Here is a 17,551-nt window from a genome sequence, read left to right as displayed (position 1 = left end):
GTTCTCCCTGGAAGAAACAACACGGTAGAGAAACCGTGCTTTAGCTACCATCCACCTCTCTGAGGGAGGAAGCACTTTCCAGGCTACCGTGGGTGAGGGTCTGAGGAACGGGTTCCTTACGTGAAACCGAGGGAGAAGGAGTCCTGGCCAGAAGGCTCCTCTCGACTCAGCTCTTGTTACCTGAAGCTAACACTTTGGCTCCATGTGTGCATAGGAATGCTAAGGGCTCCACACTGATTTGGCAGAAAGAAGCCGGTCTAGAACCCCAGGTTCAGCTCATTCGCCTCTCCACAGGGTGGCAGCATTTTCAAGTCTGCTTGAGTGCAAACCTGGGGAAGGAGTCCCAGCAGAATTTGGAGGGAGAAATAAGCATGGGCAGAAGGCACCTATCGACTCAACTCTTGTTTCAGGAAACTAGATCGGCTCTCCCGTGTGTGCATGGAATCCTCAGTGCCATCCACGCAACGCAAAGGAACAAAACTGTAGAGAACCCGTGCCTCAGCAAAGATCGCCCTTCCTGAGCGTGAACTTCATCTATTGCGTGTTTTTGTGAAAGCATGAGAAATGGAACCTAAACGTAACTCGGAGTGAGAAGCAGGCCTGGAAGGAAGGCTGCTGTGGACTCACCTCTTGTTTGAGGAGATTAGCACTGCTGTACCCTGTGTGCCTGGATGCCTAGTTACCAGGCTACTAACACCAAGAGTCAATCCTAAAGAGTGACTGCGCTTGAGTTAACATTGCCGTTCCTGAAGCAGGAGGAATTTCACAATGCTCGTGTACGAGAGACCGGGCAAAGGGTCCCAGACGTGAAATGGAGTGAGAAAGAGGCCGGTGCGGAAGGCAGCTCTCAAGTCACCTCTGGTTTAGGAGGCTAGTGCCCTTGCCCCGGGGGTGCCTGCAGGCCATAAGCCAACCACCTAACTCAAAGGAACAACTCTGTAGGGAATTCCTGCTTTGGCTGAAAGAGCCATGCCTCAGGGTGGACGCGTTTTGCTGTGTGCATGCGTGAGATCACTGCAAGTGAGTCCAAAACCAGTTTCCTTGTGAGACCCAGGCCCCGGAAGAAGCCAGAACACGACTCCCCACTTGCTCCATGAAGCTAGTACTGCGGCCCCACTTTTGCATGGAAGTCTAATAGCTAGCTTTCTAACTCGGAGAAAAAACACTGTAGAGAAACCGTGCTTTAGCTACCGTCGACCTCTCTGTGGGCGAAGCAGTTTAGGGTGTACTGTGGCTGAGAGCCTGGGGACGGTTTCCATTTCGTAATATCGGGGGAGAGAGAGGCCGGTACATAAGGCAGCTCTAAACTCACTACATGGTTATGGGGCTAGTTCCGTTGCCCCGTGGGTGTGTGCTGGCTTAAACACAACCACCTAACTCGAAAGAAAAACTCAGTACAGAATCTGTGCTTCAGCTAAAACAGCTGCTCCTGAAGGTGGAAGCTTCTTTTGTGTGTGTGCGTGAGAGCACTGCAAGGGAATCGCAAACCTAATTCGGAGGGAGCCTCAGGCAGCTGCAGAAGGCAGCACACGACTCCTCACTTATTTCGTGAAGCCAGCACTGCGGCCCCAATTTTGCATGGAGGTCTAATAGCTAGCGTTCTAACTCGAAGAAACAACACTGTAGAGAAACCGTGCTTTAGCTACCGTCGACCTCTCTGTGGGCGAAGCAGTTTAGGGTGTACTGTGGCTGAGAGCCTGGGGACGGTTTCAATATCATAATATCGGGGGAGAGACAGGCCGGTACATAAGGCAGCTCTCAACCCACATCATGGTTATGGGGCTAGTACCGTTGCCCAGGCTGTGCGCGCCGGCTTAAGCACAGCCACCAAACTCGAAGGAAAATCTCTGTTGAGAGCCTGTGCTGCAGGTAACACAGCTGCTCCTGAGGGTGGCAGCATTTTGTTGTGTGCGTGCGTGAGAGCCCTGCAAGGGAGTCCAAAGCTTTTTGCGAGTGAGACTCAGGCCCCAGCGAAAGGCAGAACACGACTCCCCATGTGTTTCATCAATCTAGCACGGCAGCCCCACTTTTGCATGGAAGTCTAACAGCTAGTGTTCTAACTCGAAGAAACAACACTGTAGAGAAACCGTGCTTTAGCTACCGTCGACCTCTAGACGGAGGAAGCATTACACGGAGTACCGTGGCTGAGAGCCTGGGGAACGGGTTCCATACGTGAAACCAAGAGAGAAATAGGTCTGGGCAGAAGGCACCTCTGGACTCAGCTCTTGCTACCTGAAGCTAACACGACCGCTCCATGTGTGCTTGGAATGCTATGTGCTCGACACTGACTGGGAAGAAACAAGCCTGTCAAGAATCCCAGCTGCAGCTCATTCGCCTCCCAGGCTACTAACACCAAGAATCAATGCTGTAGCGTTACTGCGCTTTAGCTAACATTGCCGTTCCTGAAGCCGCAGGAGTTGTATAGTGCTCGTGTAGGAGAGACCGGGGAAAGGGTCCCATACGTGAAATGGAGTGAGAAACAGGCCGGTGCGGAAGGCAGCTCTCAACTCACCTCTTGTTTATGAGGCTAGTACCCTTGCCCTGGGTGTGCCTGCAGGCCATAAGCCAACCACCTAACTCAAAGGAACAACTCTGTAGGGAATTCCTGCTTCGGCTAAAAGAGCCATGCCTCAGGGTGGACGCATTGTGTGGTGTGCATGCGTGAGTGCACAGCAAGTGAGTCCAAAACCATTTTCCTTGTGAGACCCAGGCCCCGGAAGAAGCCAGAACACGACTCCCCACTTGCTCCGTGACACTAGTACTGCACCCCACATTTGAATGGAAGTCTAATAGCTACCTTTCTAACTCGAAGAAACAACACTGTAGAGAAACCCTGCTTTAGCTACCGTCGACCTCTCTGTGGGTGAAGCAGTTTAGGGTGTACTGTGGCTGAGAGCCTGGGGACGGTTTCAATATCGTAATATCGGGGGAGAGACAGGCCAGTACAGAAGGCAGCTCTCAACCCACATCATGGTTATGGGGCTAGTACCGGTGCCCAGGGTGTGTGTGCAGGCTTAAATGAATCCACCTAACTCAAAGGAAAAACTCGGTTGAGAGCCTGTGCTTCAGGTAAAAGAGCTGCTCCTGAGGGTGGCAGCATGTTGTTGTGTGCGTGCGTGAGAGCACTGCAAGGGAGTCCAAAGCTTTTTGCGAGTGAGACTCAGGCCCCAGCGAAAGGCAGAACACGACTCCCCATGTGTTTGACCAAGCTCCACGGCAGCCCCACATTTGCATGGAAGTCTAATAGCTAGCGTTCTAACTCGAAGAAACTACACAGTAGAGAAACCGTGCTTTAGCTACCGTCGACCTCTCTGTGTGAGAAAGCAGTTTACGCTGCACTGTGGGTGAGGGCCTGGGGAGAGGTTCCATAGGTAAAATCGAGGGAGAGACAGGCAGCTGTCAACTCACCTCTTGTTTACGAGGCTAGTGCAGTTGCCCCGGGTGTGCCTGCAGGCCTAAAGCCAAGCACCTAAGTCGAAAGAACAACTGTGTAGAGAATTCCTGCTTCCGCGAACATAGGCATTCCTGAGGCTGGAAGCATTTTGCTGTGTGCCTGCGTGAGAGAAGTGCAATGGAGTCCCAAACCATTTTCCGTGTGAGACTCAGGCCCCGGGAGAAGGGAGGACACGCCTCCCCACTTGTTTCATGAAGTTAGCACTGCGGCCCCACTTTTGCATGGAAGTCTAACAGCAAGCTTTCTTTTTCTTTATTATTATTAAATGTTTTTATTGTTATGTTAATCCCCATACATTACATCATTAGTTTTAGATATAGTGTTCCATGATTCATTGTTTGTGCATAACACCCAGTGCTCCATGCAGAACGTGCCCTGCTCAATACCCATCACCAGGCTAAGCCATCCTCCCGCCCCCCTCCCCTCTAGAACCCTCAGTTTCTTTTTCAGTGTCCATCGTCTCTCATGGTTCTTCTCCCCCTCCGATTTCCCCCCCTTCATTCTTCCCCTCCTGCTACATTCTTCTTCTTCTTTTTTTCTTTCTTAACATATATTGCATTATTTGTTTCAGAGGTACAGATCTGAGATTCAACAGTCTTGCACAATTCACAGCGCTTACCAGAACACATACCCTCCCCAGTGTCCAACACCCAGTGAGCCCATCCCTCCCACCCCAGCCCCCACTCCAGCAACCCTCAGTTTGTTTCCTGAGATTAAGAATTCCTCCTATCAGTGAGGTCATATGATACATGTCTTTCTCTGTTTGACTTATTTCGCTCAGCGTGATACCCTCCAGTTCCATCCACGTCGTTGCAGATGGCAAGATCTCATTCCTTTTGATGGCTGCATAATATTCCATTGTATATATATATATATATACCCCCTCTTCTTTATCCATTCATCTGTTGGTGGACATCTTGGCTCCTTCCACAGTTTGGCTATTGTGGACATTCATAGCAAGCGTTCTAACTCGGAGAAACAACACTGAAGAGAAACCGTGCTTTAGCTACCGACGACCTCTGTGTGGGAGGAAGCAGTTTAGGGTGTACGGTGGTTGAGAGCCTGGGGACGGGTTCCGTTTCGTAAAATCGAGGGAGAGACAGGCCGGAGAGAAGGCAGCTCTCAACTCACACCATGGTTATGGGGCTAGTACCGTTGCCCTGGGTGTGTGTGCAGGCTTAAGACAGCCACCCAACTCGACGGAATAACACGGTAGAGGATCCGTGCTTCAGCTAAAACAGCCGCTCCTGAGGGTGGAAACATTTGGTTGTGTGCGTGCGTGAGAGGACTGCAAGGGAGTCCAAAGTTTTTGCGAGTGAGACTCAGGCCCCAGCAAAAGGCAGAACACGACTCCCCGTGTGTTTCCTTTAGCTAGCACTGCGGCCCTACTTTTGCATGGAAGTCTAATCGCTAGCGTTCTCCCTGGAAGAAACAACACGGTAGGGAAACCGTGCTTTAGCTACCATCCACCTCTCTGAGGGAGGAAGCACTTTCCAGGCTACCGTGGGTGAGGGTCTGAGGAACGGGTTCCTTACGTGAAACCGAGGGAGAAGGAGTCCTGGCCAGAAGGCTCCTCTCGACTCAGCTCTTGTTACCTGAAGCTAACACTTTGGCTCCATGTGTGCATAGGAATGCTAAGGGCTCCACACTGATTTGGCAGAAAGAAGCCGGTCTAGAACCGCAGGTTCAGCTCATTCGCCTCTCCACAGGGTGGCAGCATTTTCAAGTCTGCTTGAGTGCAAACCTGGGGAAGGAGTCCCAGCAGAATTTGGAGGGAGAAATAAGCATGGGCAGAAGGCACCTATCGACTCAACTCTTGTTTCAGGAAACTAGATCGGCTCTCCCGTGTGTGCATGGAATCCTCAGTGCCATCCACGCAACGCAAAGGAACAAAACTGTAGAGAACCCGTGCCTCAGCAAAGATCGCCCTTCCTGAGCGTGAACTTCATCTATTGCGTGTTTTTGTGAAAGCATGAGAAATGGAACCTAAACGTAACTCGGAGTGAGAAGCAGGCCTGGAAGGAAGGCTGCTGTGGACTCACCTCTTGTTTGAGGAGATTAGCACTGCTGTACCCTGTGTGCCTGGATGCCTAGTTACCAGGCTACTAACACCAAGAGTCAATCCTAAAGAGTGACTGCGCTTGAGTTAACATTGCCGTTCCTGAAGCAGGAGGAATTTCACAATGCTCGTGTACGAGAGACCGGGCAAAGGGTCCCAGACGTGAAATGGAGTGAGAAAGAGGCCGGTGCGGAAGGCAGCTCTCAAGTCACCTCTGGTTTAGGAGGCTAGTGCCCTTGCCCCGGGGGTGCCTGCAGGCCATAAGCCAACCACCTAACTCAAAGGAACAACTCTGTAGGGAATTCCTGCTTTGGCTGAAAGAGCCATGCCTCAGGGTGGACGCGTTTTGCTGTGTGCATGCGTGAGATCACTGCAAGTGAGTCCAAAACCAGTTTCCTTGTGAGACCCAGGCCCCGGAAGAAGCCAGAACACGACTCCCCACTTGCTCCATGAAGCTAGTACTGCGGCCCCACTTTTGCATGGAAGTCTAATAGCTAGCTTTCTAACTCGGAGAAAAAACACTGTAGAGAAACCGTGCTTTAGCTACCGTCGACCTCTCTGTGGGCGAAGCAGTTTAGGGTGTACTGTGGCTGAGAGCCTGGGGACGGTTTCCATTTCGTAATATCGGGGGAGAGAGAGGCCGGTACATAAGGCAGCTCTAAACTCACTACATGGTTATGGGGCTAGTTCCGTTGCCCCGTGGGTGTGTGCTGGCTTAAACACAACCACCTAACTCGAAAGAAAAACTCAGTACAGAATCTGTGCTTCAGCTAAAACAGCTGCTCCTGAAGGTGGAAGCTTCTTTTGTGTGTGTGCGTGAGAGCACTGCAAGGGAATCGCAAACCTAATTCGGAGGGAGCCTCAGGCAGCTGCAGAAGGCAGCACACGACTCCTCACTTATTTCGTGAAGCCAGCACTGCGGCCCCAATTTTGCATGGAGGTCTAATAGCTAGCGTTCTAACTCGAAGAAACAACACTGTAGAGAAACCGTGCTTTAGCTACCGTCGACCTCTCTGTGGGCGAAGCAGTTTAGGGTGTACTGTGGCTGAGAGCCTGGGGACGGTTTCAATATCGTAATATCGGGGGAGAGACAGGCCGGTACATAAGGCAGCTCTCAACCCACATCATGGTTATGGGGCTAGTACCGGTGCCCAGGGTGTGTGTGCAGGCTTAAATGAATCCACCTAACTCAAAGGAAAAACTCGGTTGAGAGCCTGTGCTTCAGGTAAAAGAGCTGCTCCTGAGGGTGGCAGCATGTTGTTGTGTGCGTGCGTGAGAGCACTGCAAGGGAGTCCAAAGCTTTTTGCGAGTGAGACTCAGGCCCCAGCGAAAGGCAGAACACGACTCCCCATGTGTTTGACCAAGCTCCACGGCAGCCCCACATTTGCATGGAAGTCTAATAGCTAGCGTTCTAACTCGAAGAAACTACACAGTAGAGAAACCGTGCTTTAGCTACCGTCGACCTCTCTGTGTGAGAAAGCAGTTTACGCTGCACTGTGGGTGAGGGCCTGGGGAGAGGTTCCATAGGTAAAATCGAGGGAGAGACAGGCAGCTGTCAACTCACCTCTTGTTTACGAGGCTAGTGCAGTTGCCCCGGGTGTGCCTGCAGGCCTAAAGCCAAGCACCTAAGTCGAAAGAACAACTGTGTAGAGAATTCCTGCTTCCGCGAACATAGGCATTCCTGAGGCTGGAAGCATTTTGCTGTGTGCCTGCGTGAGAGAAGTGCAATGGAGTCCCAAACCATTTTCCGTGTGAGACTCAGGCCCTGGGAGAAGGGAGGACACGCCTCCCCACTTGTTTCATGAAGTTAGCACTGCGGCCCCACTTTTGCATGGAAGTCTAACAGCAAGCTTTCTTTTTCTTTATTATTATTAAATGTTTTTATTGTTATGTTAATCCCCATACATTACATCATTAGTTTTAGATATAGTGTTCCATGATTCATTGTTTGTGCATAACACCCAGTGCTCCATGCAGAACGTGCCCTGCTCAATACCCATCACCAGGCTAAGCCATCCTCCCACCCCCCTCCCCTCTAGAACCCTCAGTTTCTTTTTCAGTGTCCATCGTCTCTCATGGTTCTTCTCCCCCTCCGATTTCCCCCCCTTCATTCTTCCCCTCCTGCTACATTCTTCTTCTTCTTTTTTTCTTTCTTAACATATATTGCATTATTTGTTTCAGAGGTACAGATCTGACACTCAACAGTCTTGCACAATTCACAGCGCTTACCAGAACACATACCCTCCCCAGTGTCCAACACCCAGTGAGCCCATCCCTCCCACCCCAGCCCCCACTCCAGCAACCCTCAGTTTGTTTCCTGAGATTAAGAATTCCTCCTATCAGTGAGGTCATATGATACATGTCTTTCTCTGTTTGACTTATTTCGCTCAGCGTGATACCCTCCAGTTCCATCCACGTCGTTGCAGATGGCAAGATCTCATTCCTTTTGATGGCTGCATAATATTCCATTGTATATATATATATATATACCCCCTCTTCTTTATCCATTCATCTGTTGGTGGACATCTTGGCTCCTTCCACAGTTTGGCTATTGTGGACATTCATAGCAAGCGTTCTAACTCGGAGAAACAACACTGAAGAGAAACCGTGCTTTAGCTAGCGACGACCTCTGTGTGGGAGGAAGCAGTTTAGGGTGTACGGTGGTTGAGAGCCTGGGGACGGGTTCCGTTTCGTAAAATCGAGGGAGAGACAGGCCGGAGAGAAGGCAGCTCTCAACTCACACCATGGTTATGGGGCTAGTACCGTTGCCCTGGGTGTGTGTGCAGGCTTAAGACAGCCACCCAACTCGACGGAATAACACGGTAGAGGATCCGTGCTTCAGCTAAAACAGCCGCTCCTGAGGGTGGAAACATTTGGTTGTGTGCGTGCGTGAGAGGACTGCAAGGGAGTCCAAAGTTTTTGCGAGTGAGACTCAGGCCCCAGCAAAAGGCAGAACACGACTCCCCGTGTGTTTCCTTTAGCTAGCACTGCGGCCCTACTTTTGCATGGAAGTCTAATCGCTAGCGTTCTCCCTGGAAGAAACAACACGGTAGGGAAACCGTGCTTTAGCTACCATCCACCTCTCTGAGGGAGGAAGCACTTTCCAGGCTACCGTGGGTGAGGGTCTGAGGAACGGGTTCCTTACGTGAAACCGAGGGAGAAGGAGTCCTGGCCAGAAGGCTCCTCTCGACTCAGCTCTTGTTACCTGAAGCTAACACTTTGGCTCCATGTGTGCATAGGAATGCTAAGGGCTCCACACTGATTTGGCAGAAAGAAGCCGGTCTAGAACCCCAGGTTCAGCTCATTCGCCTCTCCACAGGGTGGCAGCATTTTCAAGTCTGCTTGAGTGCAAACCTGGGGAAGGAGTCCCAGCAGAATTTGGAGGGAGAAATAAGCATGGGCAGAAGGCACCTATCGACTCAACTCTTGTTTCAGGAAACTAGATCGGCTCTCCCGTGTGTGCATGGAATCCTCAGTGCCATCCACGCAACGCAAAGGAACAAAACTGTAGAGAACCCGTGCCTCAGCAAAGATCGCCCTTCCTGAGCGTGAACTTCATCTATTGCGTGTTTTTGTGAAAGCATGAGAAATGGAACCTAAACGTAACTCGGAGTGAGAAGCAGGCCTGGAAGGAAGGCTGCTGTGGACTCACCTCTTGTTTGAGGAGATTAGCACTGCTGTACCCTGTGTGCCTGGATGCCTAGTTACCAGGCTACTAACACCAAGAGTCAATCCTAAAGAGTGACTGCGCTTGAGTTAACATTGCCGTTCCTGAAGCAGGAGGAATTTCACAATGCTCGTGTACGAGAGACCGGGCAAAGGGTCCCAGACGTGAAATGGAGTGAGAAAGAGGCCGGTGCGGAAGGCAGCTCTCAAGTCACCTCTGGTTTAGGAGGCTAGTGCCCTTGCCCCGGGGGTGCCTGCAGGCCATAAGCCAACCACCTAACTCAAAGGAACAACTCTGTAGGGAATTCCTGCTTTGGCTGAAAGAGCCATGCCTCAGGGTGGACGCGTTTTGCTGTGTGCATGCGTGAGATCACTGCAAGTGAGTCCAAAACCAGTTTCCTTGTGAGACCCAGGCCCCGGAAGAAGCCAGAACACGACTCCCCACTTGCTCCATGAAGCTAGTACTGCGGCCCCACTTTTGCATGGAAGTCTAATAGCTAGCTTTCTAACTCGGAGAGAAAACACTGTAGAGAAACCGTGCTTTAGCTACCGTCGACCTCTCTGTGGGCGAAGCAGTTTAGGGTGTACTGTGGCTGAGAGCCTGGGGATGGTTTCCATTTCGTAATATCGGGGGAGAGAGAGGCCGGTACATAAGGCAGCTCTAAACTCACTACATGGTTATGGGGCTAGTTCCGTTGCCCCGTGGGTGTGTGCTGGCTTAAACACAACCACCTAACTCGAAAGAAAAACTCAGTACAGAATCTGTGCTTCAGCTAAAACAGCTGCTCCTGAAGGTGGAAGCTTCTTTTGTGTGTGTGCGTGAGAGCACTGCAAGGGAATCGCAAACCTAATTCGGAGGGAGCCTCAGGCAGCTGCAGAAGGCAGCACACGACTCCTCACTTATTTCGTGAAGCCAGCACTGCGGCCCCAATTTTGCATGGAGGTCTAATAGCTAGCGTTCTAACTCGAAGAAACAACACTGTAGAGAAACCGTGCTTTAGCTACCGTCGACCTCTCTGTGGGCGAAGCAGTTTAGGGTGTACTGTGGCTGAGAGCCTGGGGACGGTTTCAATATCATAATATCGGGGGAGAGACAGGCCGGTACATAAGGCAGCTCTCAACCCACATCATGGTTATGGGGCTAGTACCGTTGCCCAGGCTGTGCGCGCCGGCTTAAGCACAGCCACCAAACTCGAAGGAAAATCTCTGTTGAGAGCCTGTGCTGCAGGTAAAACAGCTGCTCCTGAGGGTGGCAGCATTTTGTTGTGTGCGTGCGTGAGAGCCCTGCAAGGGAGTCCAAAGCTTTTTGCGAGTGAGACTCAGGCCCCAGCGAAAGGCAGAACACGACTCCCCATGTGTTTCATCAATCTAGCACGGCAGCCCCACTTTTGCATGGAAGTCTAACAGCTAGTGTTCTAACTCGAAGAAACAACACTGTAGAGAAACCGTGCTTTAGCTACCGTCGACCTCTAGACGGAGGAAGCATTACACGGAGTACCGTGGCTGAGAGCCTGGGGAACGGGTTCCATACGTGAAACCAAGAGAGAAATAGGTCTGGGCAGAAGGCACCTCTGGACTCAGCTCTTGCTACCTGAAGCTAACACGACTGCTCCATGTGTGCTTGGAATGCTATGTGCTCGACACTGACTGGGAAGAAACAAGCCTGTCAAGAATCCCAGCTGCAGCTCCTTCGCCTCCCAGGCTACTAACACCAAGAATCAATGCTGTAGCGTTACTGCGCTTTAGCTAACATTGCCGTTCCTGAAGCCGCAGGAGTTGTATAGTGCTCGTGTAGGAGAGACCGGGGAAAGGGTCCCATACGTGAAATGGAGTGAGAAACAGGCCGGTGCGGAAGGCAGCTCTCAACTCACCTCTTGTTTATGAGGCTAGTACCCTTGCCCTGGGTGTGCCTGCAGGCCATAAGCCAACCACCTAACTCAAAGGAACAACTCTGTAGGGAATTCCTGCTTCAGCTAAAAGAGCCATGCCTCAGGGTGGACGCATTGTGTGGTGTGCATGCGTGAGTGCACAGCAAGTGAGTCCAAAACCATTTTCCTTGTGAGACCCAGGCCCCGGAAGAAGCCAGAACACGACTCCCCACTTGCTCCGTGACACTAGTACTGCACCCCACATTTGAATGGAAGTCTAATAGCTACCTTTCTTACTCGAAGAAACAACACTGTAGAGAAACCCTGCTTTAGCTACCGTCGACCTCTCTGTGGGTGAAGCAGTTTAGGGTGTACTGTGGCTGAGAGCCTGGGGACGGTTTCAATATCGTAATATCGGGGGAGAGACAGGCCAGTACAGAAGGCAGCTCTCAACCCACATCATGGTTATGGGGCTAGTACCGGTGCCCAGGGTGTGTGTGCAGGCTTAAATGAATCCACCTAACTCAAAGGAAAAACTCGGTTGAGAGCCTGTGCTTCAGGTAAAAGAGCTGCTCCTGAGGGTGGCAGCATGTTGTTGTGTGCGTGCGTGAGAGCACTGCAAGGGAGTCCAAAGCTTTTTGCGAGTGAGACTCAGGCCCCAGCGAAAGGCAGAACACGACTCCCCATGTGTTTGACCAAGCTCCACGGCAGCCCCACATTTGCATGGAAGTCTAATAGCTAGCGTTCTAACTCGAAGAAACTACACAGTAGAGAAACCGTGCTTTAGCTACCGTCGACCTCTCTGTGTGAGAAAGCAGTTTACGCTGCACTGTGGGTGAGGGCCTGGGGAGAGGTTCCATAGGTAAAATCGAGGGAGAGACAGGCAGCTGTCAACTCACCTCTTGTTTACGAGGCTAGTGCAGTTGCCCCGGGTGTGCCTGCAGGCCTAAAGCCAAGCACCTAAGTCGAAAGAACAACTGTGTAGAGAATTCCTGCTTCCGCGAACATAGGCATTCCTGAGGCTGGAAGCATTTTGCTGTGTGCCTGCGTGAGAGAAGTGCAATGGAGTCCCAAACCATTTTCCGTGTGAGACTCAGGCCCCGGGAGAAGGGAGGACACGCCTCCCCACTTGTTTCATGAAGTTAGCACTGCGGCCCCACTTTTGCATGGAAGTCTAACAGCAAGCTTTCTTTTTCTTTATTATTATTAAATGTTTTTATTGTTATGTTAATCCCCATACATTACATCATTAGTTTTAGATATAGTGTTCCATGATTCATTGTTTGTGCATAACACCCAGTGCTCCATGCAGAACGTGCCCTGCTCAATACCCATCACCAGGCTAAGCCATCCTCCCACCCCCCTCCCCTCTAGAACCCTCAGTTTCTTTTTCAGTGTCCATCGTCTCTCATGGTTCTTCTCCCCCTCCGATTTCCCCCCCTTCATTCTTCCCCTCCTGCTACATTCTTCTTCTTCTTTTTTTCTTTCTTAACATATATTGCATTATTTGTTTCAGAGGTACAGATCTGAGATTCAACAGTCTTGCACAATTCACAGCGCTTACCAGAACACATACCCTCCCCAGTGTCCAACACCCAGTGAGCCCATCCCTCCCACCCCAGCCCCCACTCCAGCAACCCTCAGTTTGTTTCCTGAGATTAAGAATTCCTCCTATCAGTGAGGTCATATGATACATGTCTTTCTCTGTTTGACTTATTTCGCTCAGCGTGATACCCTCCAGTTCCATCCACGTCGTTGCAGATGGCAAGATCTCATTCCTTTTGATGGCTGCATAATATTCCATTGTATATATATATATATATACCCCCTCTTCTTTATCCATTCATCTGTTGGTGGACATCTTGGCTCCTTCCACAGTTTGGCTATTGTGGACATTCATAGCAAGCGTTCTAACTCGGAGAAACAACACTGAAGAGAAACCGTGCTTTAGCTACCGACGACCTCTGTGTGGGAGGAAGCAGTTTAGGGTGTACGGTGGTTGAGAGCCTGGGGACGGGTTCCGTTTCGTAAAATCGAGGGAGAGACAGGCCAGAGAGAAGGCAGCTCTCAACTCACACCATGGTTATGGGGCTAGTACCGTTGCCCTGGGTGTGTGTGCAGGCTTAAGACAGCCACCCAACTCGACGGAATAACACGGTAGAGGATCCGTGCTTCAGCTAAAACAGCCGCTCCTGAGGGTGGAAACATTTGGTTGTGTGCGTGCGTGAGAGGACTGCAAGGGAGTCCAAAGTTTCTGCGAGTGAGACTCAGGCCCCAGCAAAAGGCAGAACACGACTCCCCGTGTGTTTCCTTTAGCTAGCACTGCGGCCCTACTTTTGCATGGAAGTCTAATCGCTAGCGTTCTCCCTGGAAGAAACAACACGGTAGGGAAACCGTGCTTTAGCTACCATCCACCTCTCTGAGGGAGGAAGCACTTTCCAGGCTACCGTGGGTGAGGGTCTGAGGAACGGGTTCCTTACGTGAAACCGAGGGAGAAGGAGTCCTGGCCAGAAGGCTCCTCTCGACTCAGCTCTTGTTACCTGAAGCTAACACTTTGGCTCCATGTGTGCATAGGAATGCTAAGGGCTCCACACTGATTTGGCAGAAAGAAGCCGGTCTAGAACCGCAGGTTCAGCTCATTCGCCTCTCCACAGGGTGGCAGCATTTTCAAGTCTGCTTGAGTGCAAACCTGGGGAAGGAGTCCCAGCAGAATTTGGAGGGAGAAATAAGCATGGGCAGAAGGCACCTATCGACTCAACTCTTGTTTCAGGAAACTAGATCGGCTCTCCCGTGTGTGCATGGAATCCTCAGTGCCATCCACGCAACGCAAAGGAACAAAACTGTAGAGAACCCGTGCCTCAGCAAAGATCGCCCTTCCTGAGCGTGAACTTCATCTATTGCGTGTTTTTGTGAAAGCATGAGAAATGGAACCTAAACGTAACTCGGAGTGAGAAGCAGGCCTGGAAGGAAGGCTGCTGTGGACTCACCTCTTGTTTGAGGAGATTAGCACTGCTGTACCCTGTGTGCCTGGATGCCTAGTTACCAGGCTACTAACACCAAGAGTCAATCCTAAAGAGTGACTGCGCTTGAGTTAACATTGCCGTTCCTGAAGCAGGAGGAATTTCACAATGCTCGTGTACGAGAGACCGGGCAAAGGGTCCCAGACGTGAAATGGAGTGAGAAAGAGGCCGGTGCGGAAGGCAGCTCTCAAGTCACCTCTGGTTTAGGAGGCTAGTGCCCTTGCCCCGGGGGTGCCTGCAGGCCATAAGCCAACCACCTAACTCAAAGGAACAACTCTGTAGGGAATTCCTGCTTTGGCTGAAAGAGCCATGCCTCAGGGTGGACGCGTTTTGCTGTGTGCATGCGTGAGATCACTGCAAGTGAGTCCAAAACCAGTTTCCTTGTGAGACCCAGGCCCCGGAAGAAGCCAGAACACGACTCCCCACTTGCTCCATGAAGCTAGTACTGCGGCCCCACTTTTGCATGGAAGTCTAATAGCTAGCTTTCTAACTCGGAGAAAAAACACTGTAGAGAAACCGTGCTTTAGCTACCGTCGACCTCTCTGTGGGCGAAGCAGTTTAGGGTGTACTGTGGCTGAGAGCCTGGGGACGGTTTCCATTTCGTAATATCGGGGGAGAGAGAGGCCGGTACATAAGGCAGCTCTAAACTCACTACATGGTTATGGGGCTAGTTCCGTTGCCCCGTGGGTGTGTGCTGGCTTAAACACAACCACCTAACTCGAAAGAAAAACTCAGTACAGAATCTGTGCTTCAGCTAAAACAGCTGCTCCTGAAGGTGGAAGCTTCTTTTGTGTGTGTGCGTGAGAGCACTGCAAGGGAATCGCAAACCTAATTCGGAGGGAGCCTCAGGCAGCTGCAGAAGGCAGCACACGACTCCTCACTTATTTCGTGAAGCCAGCACTGCGGCCCCAATTTTGCATGGAGGTCTAATAGCTAGCGTTCTAACTCGAAGAAACAACACTGTAGAGAAACCGTGCTTTAGCTACCGTCGACCTCTAGACGGAGGAAGCATTACACGGAGTACCGTGGCTGAGAGCCTGGGGAACGGGTTCCATACGTGAAACCAAGAGAGAAATAGGTCTGGGCAGAAGGCACCTCTGGACTCAGCTCTTGCTACCTGAAGCTAACACGACTGCTCCATGTGTGCTTGGAATGCTATGTGCTCGACACTGACTGGGAAGAAACAAGCCTGTCAAGAATCCCAGCTGCAGCTCCTTCGCCTCCCAGGCTACTAACACCAAGAATCAATGCTGTAGCGTTACTGCGCTTTAGCTAACATTGCCGTTCCTGAAGCCGCAGGAGTTGTATAGTGCTCGTGTAGGAGAGACCGGGGAAAGGGTCCCATACGTGAAATGGAGTGAGAAACAGGCCGGTGCGGAAGGCAGCTCTCAACTCACCTCTTGTTTATGAGGCTAGTACCCTTGCCCTGGGTGTGCCTGCAGGCCATAAGCCAACCACCTAACTCAAAGGAACAACTCTGTAGGGAATTCCTGCTTCGGCTAAAAGAGCCATGCCTCAGGGTGGACGCATTGTGTGGTGTGCATGCGTGAGTGCACAGCAAGTGAGTCCAAAACCATTTTCCTTGTGAGACCCAGGCCCCGGAAGAAGCCAGAACACGACTCCCCACTTGCTCCGTGACACTAGTACTGCACCCCACATTTGAATGGAAGTCTAATAGCTACCTTTCTAACTCGAAGAAACAACACTGTAGAGAAACCCTGCTTTAGCTACCGTCGACCTCTCTGTGGGTGAAGCAGTTTAGGGTGTACTGTGGCTGAGAGCCTGGGGACGGTTTCAATATCGTAATATCGGGGGAGAGACAGGCCAGTACAGAAGGCAGCTCTCAACCCACATCATGGTTATGGGGCTAGTACCGGTGCCCAGGGTGTGTGTGCAGGCTTAAATGAATCCACCTAACTCAAAGGAAAAACTCGGTTGAGAGCCTGTGCTTCAGGTAAAAGAGCTGCTCCTGAGGGTGGCAGCATGTTGTTGTGTGCGTGCGTGAGAGCACTGCAAGGGAGTCCAAAGCTTTTTGCGAGTGAGACTCAGGCCCCAGCGAAAGGCAGAACACGACTCCCCATGTGTTTGACCAAGCTCCACGGCAGCCCCACATTTGCATGGAAGTCTAATAGCTAGCGTTCTAACTCGAAGAAACTACACAGTAGAGAAACCGTGCTTTAGCTACCGTCGACCTCTCTGTGTGAGAAAGCAGTTTACGCTGCACTGTGGGTGAGGGCCTGGGGAGAGGTTCCATAGGTAAAATCGAGGGAGAGACAGGCAGCTGTCAACTCACCTCTTGTTTACGAGGCTAGTGCAGTTGCCCCGGGTGTGCCTGCAGGCCTAAAGCCAAGCACCTAAGTCGAAAGAACAACTGTGTAGAGAATTCCTGCTTCCGCGAACATAGGCATTCCTGAGGCTGGAAGCATTTTGCTGTGTGCCTGCGTGAGAGAAGTGCAATGGAGTCCCAAACCATTTTCCGTGTGAGACTCAGGCCCCGGGAGAAGGGAGGACACGCCTCCCCACTTGTTTCATGAAGTTAGCACTGCGGCCCCACTTTTGCATGGAAGTCTAACAGCAAGCTTTCTTTTTCTTTATTATTATTAAATGTTTTTATTGTTATGTTAATCCCCATACATTACATCATTAGTTTTAGATATAGTGTTCCATGATTCATTGTTTGTGCATAACACCCAGTGCTCCATGCAGAACGTGCCCTGCTCAATACCCATCACCAGGCTAAGCCATCCTCCCACCCCCCTCCCCTCTAGAACCCTCAGTTTCTTTTTCAGTGTCCATCGTCTCTCATGGTTCTTCTCCCCCTCCGATTTCCCCCCCTTCATTCTTCCCCTCCTGCTACATTCTTCTTCTTCTTTTTTTCTTTCTTAACATATATTGCATTATTTGTTTCAGAGGTACAGATCTGACATTCAACAGTCTTGCACAATTCACAGCGCTTACCAGAACACATACCCTCCCCAGTGTCCAACACCCAGTGAGCCCATCCCTCCCACCCCAGCCCCCACTCCAGCAACCCTCAGTTTGTTTCCTGAGATTAAGAATTCCTCCTATCAGTGAGGTCATATGATACATGTCTTTCTCTGTTTGACTTATTTCGCTCAGCGTGATACCCTCCAGTTCCATCCACGTCGTTGCAGATGGCAAGATCTCATTCCTTTTGATGGCTGCATAATATTCCATTGTATATATATATATATACCCCCTCTTCTTTATCCATTCATCTGTTGGTGGACATCTTGGCTCCTTCCACAGTTTGGCTATTGTGGACATTCATAGCAAGCGTTCTAACTCGGAGAAACAACACTGAAGAGAAACCGTGCTTTAGCTACCGACGACCTCTGTGTGGGAGGAAGCAGTTTAGGGTGTACGGTGGTTGAGAGCCTGGGGACGGGTTCCGTTTCGTAAAATCGAGGGAGAGACAGGCCGGAGAGAAGGCAGCTCTCAACTCACACCATGGTTATGGGGC

Source organism: Halichoerus grypus, chromosome 13 (genome assembly GCF_964656455.1).
Source record: "Halichoerus grypus chromosome 13, mHalGry1.hap1.1, whole genome shotgun sequence".
In the NCBI taxonomy this organism is placed as follows: Eukaryota; Metazoa; Chordata; class Mammalia; order Carnivora; family Phocidae; genus Halichoerus; species Halichoerus grypus.
This window is presented reverse-complemented; position numbering follows the sequence as displayed.